The sequence below is a fragment of the Mus musculus genome, chromosome 1, assembly GCF_000001635.26.
Source record: "Mus musculus strain C57BL/6J chromosome 1, GRCm38.p6 C57BL/6J".
Classification (NCBI taxonomy): domain Eukaryota; kingdom Metazoa; phylum Chordata; class Mammalia; order Rodentia; family Muridae; genus Mus; species Mus musculus.
The window spans coordinates 39,193,702-39,207,395 of record NC_000067.6 but is presented as its reverse complement, the minus strand read 5'-3'; the positions used below and the strand labels follow the sequence as shown (position 1 = coordinate 39,207,395).

The window sequence follows — 13,694 nt, the reverse complement described above, 5'->3', positions numbered from 1 at the left end:
AATTGCCCACCCCCAGCAGTGCACAATTACCACACATTTGAGAAAAGCGCTTAAGCCAAAGAAGGCGTACTTCCAAGGCTTGATTGGTTCTAGACACAGTCTCTATCTTCTTGGAGGTGGCATTTCAGTAAAAAAAAAAAAGGTAAATAAACCCCGGCTACTCTATTTTTGGTCCTTTTTAAATAAAGGGCTACAATTCGAGCTGTGACTCTACTGAGGTGAGTCATCTCATCTCTGGGGCCTCCACACTGCCACCTAGAGACTGTCACAGAGTCAAAGGACAGTCAGATGTGTGTGGAGGTGATAACAGCGACCTCCCTGTGGGCTCCGCCTCTCCCGGGTAATCCCCTGAGCTAGTGATAGTCTCCTTGAATCACTGCTAAAGGACAAATGATAAGGAGACACCCAGAAAAGGGTATGAAGCTAAGCCTGTTCTGCCATGAGCCCGAGGACTCCTGAAAGTTGCTAAGATAAACTCCAGCCGGACAGGGGAACACATCCTGGTGTCTTCTTGCACAGAGTGTGTGACGAGGCAGTGTGGAATTCTTTTCGAAAGTGCCTGTGCATTTGTGCATGTGCATGCGCACATTGTATGAGTGTGTGTTTGTGCAGATGACCACAGAAGAGGGTGGAGCTAGAATTGGTTGTGAGCCACCCAGTGTGAGTGCTGGCCAGAGTAGTGGGTACTCTTAACCACTGGCTGTCTCTCCAGCCTTGAAAAGCCATCTAATCCTCTAGACAGCTAGAAGAGAGAATTTTGAATGTTCTCCTCACAAGGAGAAGTGTTTCAGATGACGGCTAAGCTGTTTCCAGAGCTGACTCGCACATAGTATATAAATGCATTGGGGAAAACACACTGTATCCCCAAAGGATGGACAGTCAGTCATCTGGCAGTTTTTAAACTTTACTGTCCCTGGTTTTATTTCTGTTGCTATGACAAAACACCACGACCAAAAGCAACCTGGGAAGAAAGGGTTAATGAGGCTTACACTTCCAGGCAACAGTTCATCACTGAATGAGGTTGTGACAGGAGCTCGAGGCATGAACTGAAGCAGAGACCATGGAGCAATGCTGCCTACTGGCTTGCTCTCAAGCTCATGGTAAGCTAGCTATACTTCTTACAAGGCCCAGGCCTACCTGCCCAGGAATGGTGCTGCCCGATAGACTGGGCCCTCCTTAATCAATCAAGAAAATGCTTCACAGAGAGGACTGCAGACCCATTCAACTGAGGCAATTCTTTGGTTGTGGGTTCATCTGCCCAGGCGTGTCAGGTTGGTAACAAAACTAGCCAGGACCACAATCAGTAAATATTTACTGTTTATTATAGGCACAAGGTACATTCTTTTTTTCATTTGAGAAGTTGCATGTCAGTGACTAATCTCCAGGAGTGTCTCTGAGGGAGCGTGAACATTCCAGATCCAGCCTTGTCCTCATTTCTCCCTGTTTCTCCCTTGTCTACAGAACCCTGACTTCCTTATCTCAGTAGACTCTTGTCAGAGCACAGATTGTGGCGAGCACGTGGAGAGATAAGAGGAGGCAAAGTTGGCCTTTCTGGCTACAGCTTGTCCCTCCCAGGGCTTCTGGGTGGTGCAGGAGTTGGCTACAGCCGGGGAAACCTCATACATGTGGACTGGCTGGAACCAGAGCCAAAGAAGCCCCTGATGCTTCAGGAGTCTGAGTGGAGGCAGGAAAGTACCTAGCTATCCAGAAATGGGCAGGTCTAGTGCCACCTATAAGCTCCAGTGTCAGGGTCAGCAGCACCTTTGGCTCCATTGTCCTCTGACTTCCATTTGGGAAACATGGCCTGCGTTACTAGGCGATGACTGAGGTCTTCTTCTTCCACCTCAGACCACCGTATCAGTCAGACTTCTGCTATCACTGAAAATCAGTTTAGTTTTGTTCTTTGGGGAATTCTGGCCCAGGAGAGAAATGTAGAAACCCCTCAGGGTGGGAGAAGCTCAGACTCAGTAACTCAGTCCAACCTTCTTTAGGAAAAAAAAAAGTCAAGTTCACGTAAAATAATACGGGTTAGATTTGTCACACATAAACAGACCCACACAACCGATAAAACTCAGAACCCAGGGGAATACACAGAGGCTGTTTGATTTGGATGGCAATCTCAGGCACGAAAGGTTATCATCGTACTTTGTTCTTAGAAATGGGAAGAGCCTTTGAAAGCAAACCGCACGACCTCAAGCAACTGCCAAGACATCCTGAGTGTTCCGTTTCTACCGTGACGCTTTCACTTTCTCCATTCTGCTAGCTTTCAAGAGAATATTGAGCTATGTTATGCCTTTAATTGTGTGTGCATACAGTGTTCAGAGTCTGGGGGAGAAAAGAACAAAACAAGAGCCTCATTCAAGAAGAAAACATTTTGAGACCAGCATGTCCCCCGTTGTGTGTGCAGGAGTTTGATGCACAGGTCACAACATCAATAAAGCAATAGCCGTTGTTTTTCTGGAACTCAGTAGGAAGCATCTATGCTCCTGATCTTCAGCCTTACATATTTTCATCTCCCTTTTATGCATTAAAAAAAAAGGATTCTTAGGTGTATGGGACTTGCCAAGGTTGTTTGGTCACAGGACCAGGGTCAAGGAGCCAAAGATCTCAGTTATGGGGGAAAAGCTGTCTCCATTAAACCATACAAAAGCAGAAAGGACTGGCCCATGTTACAGTAAAAGCTATGATTTAAAGCAAGGTCAAAGGTCAATGCTGACACACCCAAGGACACGAAGATTGTTTTTATGGGCATCCAATTGAACCATATACGCTAGAGATATTAGAGAATACAAACGTCAGAGCCAGAGAGATGGTTCAGTGGGTGATAGGACTTGCCACCAAGCTTGATGACCTGAGACTCCAGAAGCCTACGCGGTAGAAGGAGAGAAACAACTATTGCAAACTGTCTTCTGACCTCCACATTCGAGCCATGGTGTCACGGGAAAGGAGACAGCAGAGTCTCTTATGCTCTCAGATCTGCTCTATATGGGTTACCTGGATGTCCTTAGTCACAAGTTTAAATTATGGTGTGTGTGTGTAGGTACATATAAATCCTGGCATGGGGTTCCTTTCCACCTTTGACCTTTTATGTTTCCAGAAGCAACACACACAGCCTTTATATTTTAATATGCCATATGTAGTTAATAGCTGGGCAGCTGCCTACCCTCCATGCTGTTAGAATTTATATCATCATCCATAGTCATTATTTATGATGTTTCATCTGGGCTGTTCTTAGCTCCAACCAGGCAACCCTCTGGGCCATGTTCTCTTGGCCCAGAGGCTCTGGGGCTCTCCTTGCCTCTCTTCCCCAAGGTGGCTCTTGTCTCTCTCCTGCACACTCCTCTAAGGCATAGTGGCTCCCTTCCTGCTCCTTCCTCATGGTCCAAGCCTGGGTAACCTAAACCTTGCCTATGTCTTTTCTCCCCAGCTATTGGCTGCTGGCATCTTTATTTACCAAATCAGAATTAACTGGGGTCAGGGTCCTTCAGTGTCTTCCGTGTGGACTCTCTCATGCAAACAGTTTTGGGAGACCCAAATTAACATTAGACTATAAGCAGCATTAGGCCAAACCCACTATAATAGTGTGTGTGTGTGTGTGTGTGTGTGTGTGTATGACACACACACACACACACACACATAACTACCTGTGATAAAAATATAAAAAGAAAACAGTACATCCTAGTGAAACCACCTCAAGAGGTACCAAATGAGGATGGAGACTGTCATTAGTGGTGATATGACGCAAGACACAGGGGATGGCCAAGACAGAAGGAGACTGTCTACAACAAGCAGAGGTCACCCGATAGTCACCCCAAACAGCTACTTTGTGAAGACGTATTATACAAATGAGAAACCCAAGGAGAACAGTTCCTTTTGAAGTGTAAGCGTGGCAGGCTCTTTAGTGGGCACACCTTACTTCCTAGGTTTCAGACAGCACGTGGTCAAAGCATCCATCCACCTCTGACAAACAGTAAGCTCCCGGGAGGGGACGTGCGGCTGCTCTAAGCATGGAGCCTGAAAGAGGAAAGCCACTAGGGCGGTGGTTCTCAGCCTGTGGGTCAAGACCCCTTCCCAGAGTCGCCTACAGAGATCCTGCATAGCAGATGTAGATATCACAATTCATAACAGTAGCAGAATTACAGTTAAAAGGAAACAAGGGGATAACTGTATGGTTGGGGGTCATCATGACATGAGGATCTGTGTTAAAGGGTCGCAGCATTAGGTAGGGTGAGAACCACCTCCCTAGAGTGTCGATAAATGGCAGATGATAGTTGCTGACTAACTCCACATACAGTCTGCTCTTCACCACCTCCAGTTCCACATTCACTGATGACACCAACCACAGATTGGAGATACTTGGGAACATATCTTCTCTGCTAAACATGGAGTCACTTGTTTGTTGCTGTGACCTAACAGTGTAACACTGATCTGCACAGCAATTCCATGAACCTAGGGAGGATGAGTAACGCACACATGGTTTGAAGTACATAGTAGAATGTGTGCGGGTTGCATGCAAGCATTACATCAGTTCATATAAGAAACTTGAACATGCTCAGAGTTTAGCACCTACATGAGTTCTGGATCTGCACCTAACCCCGAGTCCCAAGGGCACAAGGGACCACTGTATGTCAATCAATACACATCTGAAGTCATGTGGTGTAAGCCAAACATGTCACCTTGCTGCCTAGAACGCCGTCATCTTTGTAGAACATGAAAACTGCTTTGGCCTTGTGTAGTATGGAATGGCAGAAAACCCAATAATGCTGAGGCCAGGATAACCTGTGAACCTACTATGTGAGTGTTGGGCCAGGACAGAATAACATGCAGGCATACTAGGTAAGTGTTGGGGCAGATTCCTAAAGAAATTGGAAGTTAAGGATGACAACCAAACTGGCCCCAAGTGGGAAGGTTGAGAAAGTGCTGTTTGCCCAAAGAAGAGTCAATGTGAAGGTTTTCTGTCATGTCCCTGAGGGGACAGCTGCTGATTGGCAGAGGGTCAGTTAGTTCTTCTCTCCAACACTGAATGCTATGATTGCTAGACATGGTAGTACACTCCTGTCCGTTGGCTTTCAAGGCCAGCCTGGGCTACACTGGGAGTTTGAGGTCTGCCAAAACTATATAAAGGAAGACTGTCTCAAACAACAAAAACAGCGACCACTACAGAAAGCCTCCTCAAGAGCCTCCTTCTTGTCCTCAAGAGGTTCTGAGGGCACAGGACACCCTCACACCCACCCAGAGCCCAAGCCATGCTGCAGAAGTCAAATGGACACATGTGGAAGAAATCCCTGATCTGAGCAACTGCATATCATGTCCAAGAGTGTCACTGAAGCTCTACAGGAAGGAGCACTCTCTAGGGAGCACTCAGAGGGAGGAACAGGAACTGTGGATCTGGGCCCTGGGAGTCCAGCATGCAGAGAATGAATGTGAAAGAACAGGCTGGTGTGTGTCAAAGGGGAGATCTAGAGACAGGATGAGCAGTGCCTGAGGGGAGGCGAGTCACACCACAGTCGCCTTGGTCTCTAAAGCCTGGTTTCTAGACAGTCCCCACACCCTACACACAGACTCCAAAAGCGAGGCTGAGAACAATGGTTCTGTGCCCATTAGTTAGCCTGGTGCATGAGAAAGAATTGTACGCTTCAGGAGAGAGAGTAGAACCTCTGTGATGACAGACTCGGTGACCCAAAGCCACTTCACTCGTGACTCTTCACATGGAAGGTTGAGATTTGGCAAAGATGAAGCACCCAAGCTCCAGAAGCAGCTCAGAAGTGACTTCCTCATCCTAGACAAAGTTCAGTTTGTCCCGAGCCAGTTAGCCTAGAGACTGTTAGCAAGGCGAAGCTCACGTTTGCATGGGATGACAAGCTCAGCCCCTGGTTTGGAGGAACAAAAGTTAGCTAGCTACACAGTGGTCGTGCTCATCGCTCTGAGCGAGTTTCTCCCACTGGCTGTTGCCAAGAAGAAGGGAGAGAGGCTACAGAAGCAACAGATTCCCTGTCGTGGATCTGTAGTCATCACAGAAGCTGAGTCCAGAGCTTTAGCCTCATTCTCAGCCTCGCCAAAAACACAGCCCCGAACTTGGGTTCAGCAATATTCCTCTTATTTCTATTAGATCTTAGTCTCCAGGGAAACAGGTTGGCAAGCTGTGTCTTTTAGAGACTGTGGTGGTTTGAACGCGCATGGCCCTCATTTGCTCATGTGTTTAAATACTTGGTCCTCCTTGGTGGAACTATTTGGAAGAATTAGGGGGTGCCACCTCATTGAAGGAGCTGTGTCCCTGGGGGTGGGCTCTGAGGTTTCAAAAGGCTGCATTCCCAGTATGCTCTCTGCCTCTTACTTGTGAATCAAGATGTGAGCTCTCAGCTGTTCTGGCTGCCATACATTTGCTCTGCCTTCATGGACTCCAGCCCTCTGAAACCATAAGCCCAAATTAATCACTTTGTTTTATAAGTTTCCATGGTCATGGTGTCTTTTTGCAGCAATTGAAAAGTATACAGATAGAGGCAGAACACAAAAGCGTTAATGTGGTGTACTCAATGCCTGGTTGGGTTGGTGCAGCAGTTGATCTGGCTTCCCCTGTCCTCACTCCAGCATAACTCCTCAAAAACACCTCTCCATCTCCAAGTGAGCTCATCCTGCTCCCGATGCTGTCGACAGGAGGGCTGATCTGAACTCTTTACCTGAGATGAACTATGATGATGCCCACTCTCAGATGTGCCTCAGTCTTGCAAAACAACGGGAAATGGACACTATCCACTTCCAAAGCTGAAAGCATTTACAATGGCTGGGATGTTCAATACGTCCAGATGCCCCCCATCCTGAAAGCATGGTCATCACCTATTGAAAGAGGTGGGACTGGAGGAAGGAAATATTTGCTTTGCTTGCTGAGGGTGTGCCTCCTGGTCCATCTTTTACTACCTGGCCACGATGAGATGAAGAGATCCCTCCTCTTACAATCTGCTTTGCTATGAAGCTGAAACCAGTGGAGCCAGGTGACCAGAGGGCACCTTTGAAACACGGGTGGAAAAATAAACCTCTCCTCCTTTTAACTAGTTTGTCTCAGGTGTTTGGTAACAGTGTCAGAAAACTGACATGACACAAGACTAGAGAAAGGTTTCTGTGTGATACTGAACGCTCAGTTGATGGGTGCGGAGGACTCGCAGCCCCACCCAGAGAGCCAGCAATAAGATGCTGAGATTTAAATAAAATTAACCAGCCAGAATTAAGGAAGGAAAAAAAACATTCACATTTGCATGCCAAGAACATAGATATTGATAAAACTGACTGGAAACAGAAATGTCCTTACTCCTTGGTTATCTCCAAACTTCCTGTCTCGTCTGCCATGCTACTGCAGATGGTCCAGTGACCATTTTATTCATATCAGTATATTTAGAATCCACACAATAATTCTGATGGCACACCCAGGGAGTTCACTGATCGTTTTCATTAGAAAGGCATCTCTGTGTGGACAGTTTCCCCCTGGAGAGCATCTCTATTTGTCTTTCCCCTTCCCCTACCCTATCAGGAGACAGTATATGGCCACTGCTCCAGAGAATGAGAGCACCACTCTGCTCACTGCCTTTTCCTGAAGGAAATCAGTATTCCTTAGCATTTTGTCCATGGTACATCCCATTTTCTTTCCTGTCTTCTCTGGCAGAAGTGAAAAACATCATAGAATCCAGAAAACCTTGTTCCAGCTGTGTCTCATGAGGGCACAAAATATCTGCAAATGACAACCAAACCTTCATAAAACTCAGTTCAGAGTGCATCGTTCTACTGTACGGGGACCCATGGGTCCCCAAAGCAATAAAACTTTGCAGAAGTGCATAGGGCCAGAACTGGGTCTGGCGGCACCTTTGACCTTTGGCCTTTGACCCTGGCACTCTGGAGACAGAGGCAAGGATCTGTGTGAGGTCCAGAGCTACATATTGAGATTAAGGCCTAGAAGTCTCTTTCCTTGGGGTTTCCCTGGAAACACTAAAGATCCACTAGCACCGTTTTCTAGGAATGTCCCAGGAGTACTACGAGGTTAATCACGTCTACTTAATTTTCACAGACAGCCTCTGTTTCTAACATTTCCTTTTGCACCTTTACAATTGGCTGGGGCAGCCAGTGCATGCCACGCCCCCATTCTTCCATTTGCATTTCCCCAGTCACAGGTGGAAATAAGTTCCACGCACAGAAGAGATTTGAAAGCCAGGTAATACACAGCATAGTGAAGACACACTGACAACACCGCCAAGCCCCCACAGACAGGCCGCATGGGTACCACTCACTGTAAGTCATCAATTAGACGGCATCTTCCAATGTTCTGAACATATTCACCTTTTACTTAGAAACCCTTCCCCTGGAACTCCTAATCCACAAAAACCATGAAATGTCGATAAACTGATACGAGCTGGAGAAACCATGTTTTGGCCACACTGGATGATACTATATGGTCCTTCACGTCGATATGAGTGATGATTTTAAAGAAAGACAAACAAAGCTGTCTGTGCCACACAGTTGCTTTTTAAAATGAGCAGTGATATCTATACAATGAGCTCTGTTCTCAAGTATGTGCCTGTGCCTCTGCGTTTAAGTGCGCAAAGTGAGTAGCAAGGTCACGCGTGCTCCAAGGTTAAGACTAGACTCCCCCCCCCCCAGGCAGTGGTGGTGCACACCCTTAATCTCAGCAGAGGCAGGCAGATTTCTGAGTTAGAGGCTAGCGTGGTTTACAGTGTGAGTTCCAGGACAGCCAGGGCTATACAGCGAAACAAACAAACAAACGAACAAGACTAGTTCCCCCTTGAAAGGGCCTGGGAATTACAGGCACTCAGGCTGATTTTAGCTACAACTCAAAGGAAACCTAACTGGTCCTGTGACACCCAGAAGTAAGCATTTTAAGCAGGGACCTCCTGGGGAAACTCCTCTATGGAGACCTCCTTCTTCATGTCTGCATTCTTCCGGCTCAGTGACCCATAGCTACTTACCTAATAGGCACTTCCCCATAGGATTGTGTGGAGAGAATCCTTACCCCTTCTTAAGAGCTAGGGACACTTTCCCAGAAGCCTCTAAGTAACACTACCTTACATTTTATTGGCTAGCGCAGGGCCCGTTGCTCACTTTGAGCCAATCACCGGAAAGTGCTGGGATTCAACTCCTGATTCAGGTTGGGGAGAGTCCACCTCTGTGAAAAACCAGGTTCCTTTCAAGTCCAAAGATGGGAAATGGTAGCCAGCCACCACAAGAGAAGGGAGGCTTTTCTGCTTATTGAAATACAGTCTGTTATTTGAAATCTTTTCTGTAGGATTTTCTGCATGTGGAGTGGTTGTCATTGTCAACCCGACTGGACTTGGAGACAGTGCTCTGAGGGTAGCTGTGAGGTGCTTCCCGGAAGACCCACCCAGGATGTGGGCAATATCATTCCATGACCTGGGGTCCTGGGCTTAAACAATGGGAAACAGTGTGACAGAAGCCTCATCTCTCTGCTGCCTTGACCTCCCACAACGACAGACCATACCTCAAAGGGTGACAACTCCTTCTTTCTAGAAGGTGCATCTGTGGAGTGTTTTGTCCCAGTAAAGACCAAAGGGACGGATATGCCGTGTGAGTTTCAATTCTACTAGAAACATTTTAAATGCTAGGAAAGAGACCGGAAGGAAGACCATCCTGAAAAAATACATGTTCTCATTTACTTCATTATTTTCTGTCTTTTACAAAATCTACACGACCTGTTTTTACAAACAGAAAAATAATTTTTAAAATATCTCCATCCTCTAATATCTTATTCACTATTGCGCGACAGACGACAGACTTCCCCTGGGAAGATGTAACCGACACACATCTACCCACCCCTAGGTATGGGGCTCATGGCAGAGCACAGTACAGATATCACCAAAATCCAACTTAGTGAACCAAGGAGTTTTATTGAAGTTACATACAGGAATGTGGGTGAGGGTGTTACCTATGGGAGCCGAAGCAACAGTAAAAGCAATCCCATTTGCTAGTCCTTACACACATCCCTTACCAGTAATCCCAGAGACCTGGCAAGACAAATTCCCTAGGCACCCAGGTGAGAGGGAGGCTACCCCAAGTCTGACTTTAAACTCTATGTTCTATTTCCTGCCAAGTCACAACACGCTTCGCCATTCACACAGCAGCACAAGGTCAGCTATGAGGAAGCCCTCCCAGAAAACTCCGCCCAAGGCTCTTCCCCCTGGTCCACCGCCCCACAGAGAGGTGTGGCAGGACCTCATTCAGTTTACAAGCACCAGTGTTCTCTCTTCCTCATCTCTGGCTCCTACATGTATGTCTCTGCTATGATTTGTATCAGCTGGCTGTTGTTTAGCACATGCTTGCCTGCTGGTGAGATTAAGTGTATCTGAGAGTCTGCTTGTGTGTGGCACTGAAGCTTCGGCCCCACCCCCAACCCCCAGTGACTCACTGCGCTCCGATTGCCCCTCCCCTTCCACCTCTCTGTACACACTGTTTATTTCACACCCGAATAAAAGAGAAACTCTCATTCCTGTTCTGAATCACCAAATGGAACTAGACACTCTGACCTGCAGACACTCAAGTGGCCTCTAGGGGAAATCCATCTAAGAAATGGCTCTTCGCTTAACACAGCATGTGGCCCTTAATAAAAAAAAAAAATTCAAGTGAGAAACAGCAGGGTCTTAGCTAAAGTTTGCGTGGAAAATGTCTCTGTTACATGCTCGTGTTCAATAAATGTTTCCCCGTGTACTTAGGAATTATTAATCACTATCTGACTTAACACAGGATTACTCATAGTTAAGTACCATATTAGCACTCAGAAACCTAACCTTGGATAGTGATTACCGACAATCCAGTTGTTTCCCAAACCTATTTATTGAGCATCTACTGTGAACATGGCCTCATGGTGATGAGAGGAAAAGATTGGGATGTGACAGTCCTCAACTTGTCTTTGCTACAAACAGCATGGGGGCGGGGCGGGGGAGGGATATGCTAATGAAACATCCCTGTGAGCCAATGCGGCTTCAAGTACCATTTTCACTACGTAAATGTGAAGCTCCATTAGACACTTGCTATGATGAAGCCAATTAAACTGTTAGAGTAAAGCAGCCAAGAGGACTGACTCACTAGGCTATTTTCAAACCCTTCACAATTTGACCTCTGCTGGGGGAGACGTTGCAGTGTGTGTGGGATCAACCAGAACAGCCTGTGGAAAGTTCACAGTGGCTCTTGGCATCCAGGACAAAGCACACGTGTTCTTGTTTTAAAAATGCATGAAGATTTAGCCCTTTGGCTTCTGAGGATTTACTATAAGGAAAATTCTGGACACACACACACACACACACACACACACACACATAGATCATATACCCAGAATGTATGAGAGAAACCTACGTATTAATTTAGCCTGAAGACATTGGCACTTGAGAAGTAGCTACTAATATAGGTTATCAAGATCTAAGACAGACGCTCCCAAAAGATGGATTTAAATTGTGATTTGTTTTTACTGATTTCATTGTTTTTTACATTTTTATTACAAAGCAGCCAGAAACATAAAGCAGAGACCAAATTGTTACAAACAACTAGGTAAGTTAAAAAAAAAAAAACACCAATTGTTTTCTATATAAAGGTCATCTCTTCAGCTACCATGTGAACATCTATCATACCAGGAAATTTTCCTCTCAACACACTCATTGCAATTGTCTCACTCCATTCTCCAGGCATGTTTAACCCTTGGGCGTGTGTTGTAACATTTTATTAATAATGTGCTTTCTCTAGAGTATATCCTCTCCTACCCCTCAAGATGTAACTCTAGGGAGTAGTTGGAATAAAAACCTTTTCCACATCTGCACAGCGGGATGACCTCCAAATAAATAGAGGTACGGGTTTCTGAGGGGAAATGGCAAAAGAGTAGACTGCTGGGAAACACCAGTACCTCAACTGGTTCATATCTGTCAGTAACGAAAAATTTGCTTTGTAAAATAGTGGCCCAGATCGCAATATCTCTTTTAAAAACAGGATTATATTTATTTAGGGGCTATTTAAAAAGAGATTGGAGGTTATTTCTGGCAACGTTTTCCTTCAGAGAAATTTTAGCAGCAGGAAGGAAGATCAAGCCAGTATTTGCTCTTGAGTCTGAAGGGTGCCTTCCAGGGCTGGCCGTTTTTCATGCAAGCCATAATTAGTTGGCCAGTTCGCTGGATGGGGACTTCTCTGTGAAGAGAGAGACAGGAAGGTGTTGACAGAGCTGAGTCCTGCCAGGAACTGCTTCAGGACTAACTACCTGGAAAGTCCAAATGGGAAATCCCTCCTATAAAAGAAAACCCTATTAAGGATAATAGAGTTCTAGTGATTGAGACAGACTAGCTGTCTCCGCCGACGCAGTTAATAACGACTCAATATTCACCTGTAAAGAAGCAAGCTAACCGCGAACTAGGGGCGGATCCTAACGCAATGGATAGAGAAAAAAAAACCCTAAGCTGGGGCCTCTAGGACCCTTGCAACACCTGTTGAACGCTACAGCCTACAACTTTACGAACTAAAGACTCCCGGATTTAACCTTAGGAGATTCTAGAGTCGGTGGAAATGCGCGTGTATGCTTAAGGTTTCCATCTTGCCTTGTCAACAAAACTGGTTACTAATTATTTATGAACCACAGAGCCGAAAACAAACTTTCTTACCTTAAGCAGTTAAGGAGAGGCGGGCAGAGGGGGGAGGCTGGCTTTGAATTGAGCCTCTTGGTACCTGTCCCTGCCCCCTGCTTCCCACCCTAAGTGGCTTTTTAGAAAAGTCAAGGTCGCACCCCTCCTCTACTTGGGGAGGGGGCACACCTCCCACTAAAACAATGTTGTAGCATCCAACCCGGGGAGTCCCAGGAGCGCAGAGCTGTCTAAGCACAAAGACTGGGCTTTCAGTCCAGCCCTAAGCCAAGTCAGACCCAGGAACGTAGTGACACAAGGGCCCGGCCAGGCAACCACACTCTCCAGGCGTCCCGGGCTCCCTACGCTTCGGGATGCCTGCGGTGGGGCTCTGGAAGGGCAGCGGGCAATCTTGAAAGCTTCTGTCCGGGCACGCAGTACCCCTCTAGCACCCTCGGAGGACCCCCGAATCCCGATGTTTGGGGTGCCTAGTCCTCTCTCTTGGCGAGCAGCTCCGGGAGCCCACCGTCTGTCTGGCTGCAGCGGTTGGCAGGACCCGAAGCCCAGGGCGGCAGGACCCGGAGTGCGCAGGACTCACCTCCCCGCGCCCCAACCCCCGGGTGCCTGCGCTGCGCAGCCTCGCGCGGTGTCGCGCCCGAGCGTCCCTCCCTGCCCCGCGCGTCCCCAGCGCTAGCGAGCAGGTGACCAGAGCCGCGAGCCACGCGCACGTATTCCCACCCGAGATCGTGCGTCCCCAAGCGCGGTGGCCTCTTACCTCCGAGCGGGCCGGGGCGGCCCCGCCAGGCCGGGCACCGACTGGGCCGGGGAGACGCGCCTCCCGCCGCCGCGGGGAGCCGGGGCGGCAGGCGGGCTCGGGGAGCTTCTCCCGGGCGGCGGCGGGAGGCGCTGCTCTCGCCGCTGCCGCCGGGGTCTCGGGGCTCCGCGGCCGCTGCGCGGGTCCCTCGGGTCCTGCGGAAAAGCCCGCCGCTCGCGCCGCAAACTCTTGGGCGCGTAGAGCTGGGGACCGCCGCCACCTCCCCGCCCCGCTGCCGCCTCCTCCTCCTCCCTCTTCTCTTTCTCCTC

The 13,694-nt window shown here is 47.8% G+C and overlaps 1 protein-coding gene across 2 annotated transcripts in view; it reads right to left on the bottom strand.

Moving 5' to 3' along the window:
• The window catches only part of Npas2 (neuronal PAS domain protein 2), a 169,539-nt gene extending 155,845 nt beyond the window's left edge, over window positions 1-13,694 (bottom strand). Inside the window, exon 1 of one of the 2 annotated variants that reach the window (XM_011238452.3) lies at window positions 13,387-13,694. The gene's annotated coding sequence lies outside the window, so the exon portion shown is untranslated. Of the gene's footprint in view, window positions 1-12,653; window positions 13,125-13,386 lie in introns of those variants that run through there. The other variant, NM_008719.2, reaches the window with a different exon arrangement.